Raw genomic sequence first — 5,851 nt, 5'->3', positions numbered from 1 at the left:
AATACAACAATATGGGAGGTTGACGATAGAAAAGTTGAAGTCATCACGTTTAGCATAAAGTTTTGTTATTAGGTTACTATTAAAGTCTTTTTCTCGTAAAATATCCAAATATGAAACAGATTAGTCGGACTCTGAGGTGTCATTTATTTCGAGTTCAAAGGGATATATCGAATCAATGGAATAGAAATGAACATTGTTAATTGATATAACGTCGTCGATATAATTATCTAAAATTTGAATTGAAGGTCGCAGCAAGAGACTTCATCTTTTCATGTAAAAGTTTTTGAATAAATTCTGCTTGATATGAATGCAAAAGTAGGTCAGCTAATAAGTGGCGCAATTAGTACTCATGGGAATTCCAACAAATCGCTGGAAGAGTTAATCTCTAGAAAAATAAAAGTGCATAGATATTGCCAATCAGAAACTCAAGCATCTTTTGAAGGAGGTTGGATCCTGTTATCAAAAGGTAATGACAATTTTTTATCAAGTATATTTTAGAATCTACATACACAGCACAGCTTCATTAAAAATCAAAACAAAAATCGGGGGTCAATGCGCTTCTTTTAGTGCTAAGCATTTAATGACCTTTTTGCACTGAAATTACGTCTAACACATAAATCAATTTTGCAAGTTTTTCCTCAAATATTTCTTATCCAAATAAAAAATGGGATTAAACAAAGTCTTTTTCCATCTTGAAAAGTCACTTTAAATTGTGTGACTACAAAAATGTTTCAAATTATTCAATTATTTGACCTTTCTGCACTCAAAAAAGTCATTTTTCTGGCATTAAAAATTAAACAAGCAACAAGATTATTTGAAAGTAATAACTTTTTTCTGATTTTTAGCAGAATGGTTAAATTATATTATATATTCAGAAAAGAAAATTCAAAGTGGGTGTCTGTGATGTAAATTTTTAGATATTCCTAAAAAAAAGTGATAATTTTAAGCTAAAATTTGGCTTTTTTTCCAAAAACTTTCACACAATATTTGCTACATATTTGTCAAATATGATGAAAGCATTCATGACAGTTAATTTAATATATAATTTAGGACCAGCATAAAACATTTCACTGCACAAAATAACTCTTTTTGATGGCTGCATGTAAAATTAGGAATCCAAACTTAACAATACTGTAAATAAATTGATCATTTTCTTCTTAAAAAACTACCGCAACAAAATATAAAAGTTCTTCACTTAATGCTTTCGATATGGAATTTAATCATAGGGTTTTGACTGAATATAGTTTAATTCGCATTGTAGAATCCAAATTTATTCTAAGAACTAAAACGTTATGCAGAATTTTTTAAATAGAGGTCAAGACAAAATCTGCTCAAAAGCTCAGGAACGAACCTCTTTAATATCAACTTTGGAGTAATTGTGTGCACAACTAGAGGGTTCTTTTTAAAATAATCAGACTGCTTTGTATTACTGGTTTGAACCGTAACCACTCCCCCTACGCTACTATAACAGCCAGGTTTGGGCTTTTATCATACATTGGATTTGGATCTTTGACTAAAGTTGAAGGAAATACCACTACAGAGAAATAAATTACTGTTTTGAATATCAATGTATAGGCCCTGTTGTAGCAAAGAAGTTTGACGGAAATCCGTGAATGTTGCAGGAACATGAAACAATTCTAGTATACCGGTCCCTTTAAATATGATGCTAAGTGTCATCGAAGGCGGACGGTGTAATTTATGATACGATGAAATCGATAACAATTGCAAAATTAAACCAAAATTAATATTTCTTGTGAAGAATTTGGTTTAAAAAACTGGTTTTAAACACAGTTTTTTTAAAAAAAATGAGATTAAGATATTTCGTAAATTTTGTTTGTAGATAAAACTTCATCTTCAGTTGTTAAGAAATGTAGTCACTTGATCAATTTTTGACGTAATCTCATAAATATTCATGAGATGCGTCACTTGTGTGTTGACGTAATAAAGAACTAGCCTACTGGATTCAAAGTAAATTGTTGCTAAAATTGTGAGATTTTTTATGGGAAATGCAGGGATTTAACAAGTGGTAACTAATTACTAGTAGTTGGTTTATTGATTTGTTCATCATCATCATCGATTTGAAAGGAAAATATTCTGAATATGGATATTATATAGGAGGTCAGGATATTTTGCTCAAGAAAAGGTAAGTCACTTTTACCAATAACTTATCTATACTTAAAATAACAATAGCAGGATGATAATTAACAGTATTCAAGCTCAAAGTCCATTAAATAGTACAAATCGGAAGCATAGCAAACACAGACCTTCAGAAACATCAGAGGTGGGATCAGGTGCCATGTAGGAGTGAGCATCCCTTACCGACCTGTCACACCTGCCGTGTCCTCCTTGTCATGATCGGTAAATAACTGAAAAATCTGTCGACAATTCAGTGTGTAAATAATGGCCTAACAACTAGTATGAAAAACATCAGTCAGCGTATGACTTAATGATAGATTGTATTTGCTGACAAGGTCATTGTATCGACCGTAGAATTTACGAAATGATGACTTTAAACGAGAATATTGATATTCTTTTTTCATCAACTTGTTTGTCAATAACTTACCTCGTTTTAGAAATTGCTCATACATAGAGCATGCTCTTTCGTATCGAATTAACTGAGAGACAGTGGCGGATCCGGGAATCTTGAAAAGGGGGGGGGGGAGTTTGAGGTCGGGGTAGGGGCCCACAGCCACACCAAAAGAAATGATTTATTAAATCTTATGTATATATTGGACACAAAAGGGGGCGGCCCCCCTGCCCCCTCTAAATCCGCCTGTGAGAGATATACACGCCATATGCAGATGATAAGGCTATATTACTGCATAAGTAAGGGAAGTTGAAGATTGAAAAGTTAAAGTCATCACGTTTATCATAAAGCTTGGTTGTTAGATTACCATTAACGTCTTTTTCTAGTAAAATATTCAAATATGAAACAGATGTGTCAGACTGTTATTTCAAGCTCACTGGAATATATCGTGTCAAAATATGAATGGAAATAACTATTTTAATTGATAAGGATAGGATGTTTCGACATCAGACCCTAGGCTGATTCATCCAAGTTTTTGGTAACAAAACTTTCCAGTGCCTTTTGTAAGCAAAAATCACATAAATTAGCCCAAAGTCAGGGAGATGCGAGCATGGGTACGTGTTCATATAAAACAGTTACAATCTCAGAGCAAAAATAAACGTTTTGCTTAAGAGAGGAGCAAAGTCGGGGTCTGTATACATTGTTTCATGCTTTACTCCTGTAAGACAATATATCGGCATGGTTCCACATTAGGCTGATTCATGTAAGTTTTGGTCAAAAAAGGGCATTTGGCAGTGCCTTTTTTGACCAGAAATTACATGAATCAGCTCAAAGTCAGGAAGATTTAAGAGTGGATTTATGAAACAGTTCCAATTATAAATTTATATACTCTAACCCTAATCGTCCGATCGAATGCGTTTTGTCAAAGCAAGGGGGAAATGGCGGTTTGTTTACATTCTTCCTAACAACGTCAAGGGAAATAACCGCTCATGCGCCGGAATCAATCGAATATTCTCGGGTCTTTCCGTAAGAGATCGGAAAAACAACCTCGAATGTATTAACATCACCGGATGTTAAAATTTTATACAACTTCCTATTTATATAAATATAGGATAGACGGAGTTAAAAGTCCCTTCTATAGTATATTTTAGGTAATATCTTTACAGTCAATAAAGTTAGATTCTATACTTTACAGATAAGAGGTCTTCCCACATTTATTTGAAAGTTTGTGAAAAGGGAGGTTGTCATGGCGTCTACGTAATACATTCGAGGTTGTTTTTCCGCTAGTCGGAAAGGCCCGAGAAGTTGCGATTGGACCTGAATACTATAGCTATAAACTTTCCAAAACAATTGTCTTAGTCACCAATCTCGATTGAATGTTGAATGGATATTATTGAATGACACTTCTCCACTTACTTCGGGCGTAAGGGAGATACTGTAGCATAGATCTGTTTAGGTGTTAAAAGGGTATGTAAATCAGTCGTTTTTCGGGGTAATATTTTTGTCTGCTTCAAAGGAACAATGACAGTGAACTGCTTCAGACATGAAAATAAAATGATAAAATAAAAATTGTTTGATAATGCAGTTTTTTTTTTAAATTTCAAAAGGTGTTCATACTGCTTCTGAATATCTTTATTTCTGAACATTATTTAGCATTAATTTAGTATCTGTTTTGCATAGATGCACTGCTTTTAAGTGTTCTTTCTATATCTTTCTACATGTCTACAGTGGACTAAATTTAAACGTGACTGCAAGTCACGTACCATAGTATTAGTATTTACATAAAGTGTTAAGCTTCTCAGTGTTATGAAAAATAGTTAACGTAGCATTTAATCACTGAATAAAACATGGTCATCATATGGCAAAACAGAACAGATTATATTCTTCAGTTGTCTGGCACCTTTGGTATTTAAAGAATAATAAAGGTTGTTTTCTTCCAGTAAACAAATTATTTCAATCAACAGTCGAGAGATATTGTCTGCAATTATAAGGTTAGTCGTTTATATAATACTGTAAAATCATTTCGTGAGGTCTCTTTATACCAAGATAACAACGAAAATTAACCCCCATGCAAATGAGTGATTTTACAGTACTTTTGTGTGAATCATCTCCCAATTTAAGAAATATGTATATTGGTTTTGCCATTAGAACAATGCAATTTTGAAGCAGACGAAACACGGACCTAAAAACATCAAATCTGGATCAGGTACCATGGAGGAGTAAGCATTGCCCTGTGGACTGGTCATACCCGCCGTATGCTACTTGTCATGATCGGGAAAACTGAAAAATCTGTAGACAATTCAGTTAAATATAATGGCATAACAATTTGATTTAAAGAACGTTAGCCAACATTCGACTTAATAACAGATTGTATTTGTTGACAAGGTCTTTTATCGACCATAAAATATGCGAAATGATCATTTTCAACGAGACTTTTGATATTGTTGTTTAATCAACTGATTTGTCACAAGCTTGCCTCGTTTAAGAAATCGATCGTATGTAGAGCGTGTTCTTGCGTATCGAATCAAGTGGGAGACAAACTCCATATGCAGGTATATTAATACAACAATATGGGAGGTTGACGATAGAAAAGTTGAAGTCATCACGTTTAGCATAAAGTTTTGTTATTAGGTTACTATTAAAGTCTTTTTCTCGTAAAATATCCAAATATGAAACAGATTAGTCGGACTCTGAGGTGTCATTTATTTCGAGTTCAAAGGGATATATCGAATCAATGGAATAGAAATGAACATTGTTAATTGATATAACGTCGTCGATATAATTATCTAAAATTTGAATTGAAGGTCGCAGCAAGAGACTTCATCTTTTCATGTAAAAGTTTTTGAATAAATTCTGCTTGATATGAATGCAAAAGTAGGTCAGCTAATAAGTGGCGCAATTAGTACTCATGGGAATTCCAACAAATCGCTGGAAGAGTTAATCTCTAGAAAAATAAAAGTGCATAGATATTGCCAATCAGAAACTCAAGCATCTTTTGAAGGAGGTTGGATCCTGTTATCAAAAGGTAATGACAATTTTTTATCAAGTATATTTTAGAATCTACATACACAGCACAGCTTCATTAAAAATCAAAACAAAAATCGGGGGTCAATGCGCTTCTTTTAGTGCTAAGCATTTAATGACCTTTTTGCACTGAAATTACGTCTAACACATAAATCAATTTTGCAAGTTTTTCCTCAAATATTTCTTATCCAAATGAAAAATGGGATTAAACAAAGTCTTTTTCCATCTTGAAAAGTCACTTTAAATTGTGTGACTACAAAAATGTTTCAAATTATTCAATTATTTGACCTTTCTGCACTC

Source organism: Saccostrea echinata, unplaced genomic scaffold (genome assembly GCF_033153115.1).
Source record: "Saccostrea echinata isolate AGI-Se365-2 ecotype Australia unplaced genomic scaffold, CSIRO_AGI_Sech_v1 ptg000009l, whole genome shotgun sequence".
Classification (NCBI taxonomy): domain Eukaryota; kingdom Metazoa; phylum Mollusca; class Bivalvia; order Ostreida; family Ostreidae; genus Saccostrea; species Saccostrea echinata.
The sequence above is the reverse complement of the archived record's forward strand: the minus strand, read 5'-3'. Positions refer to the sequence as shown.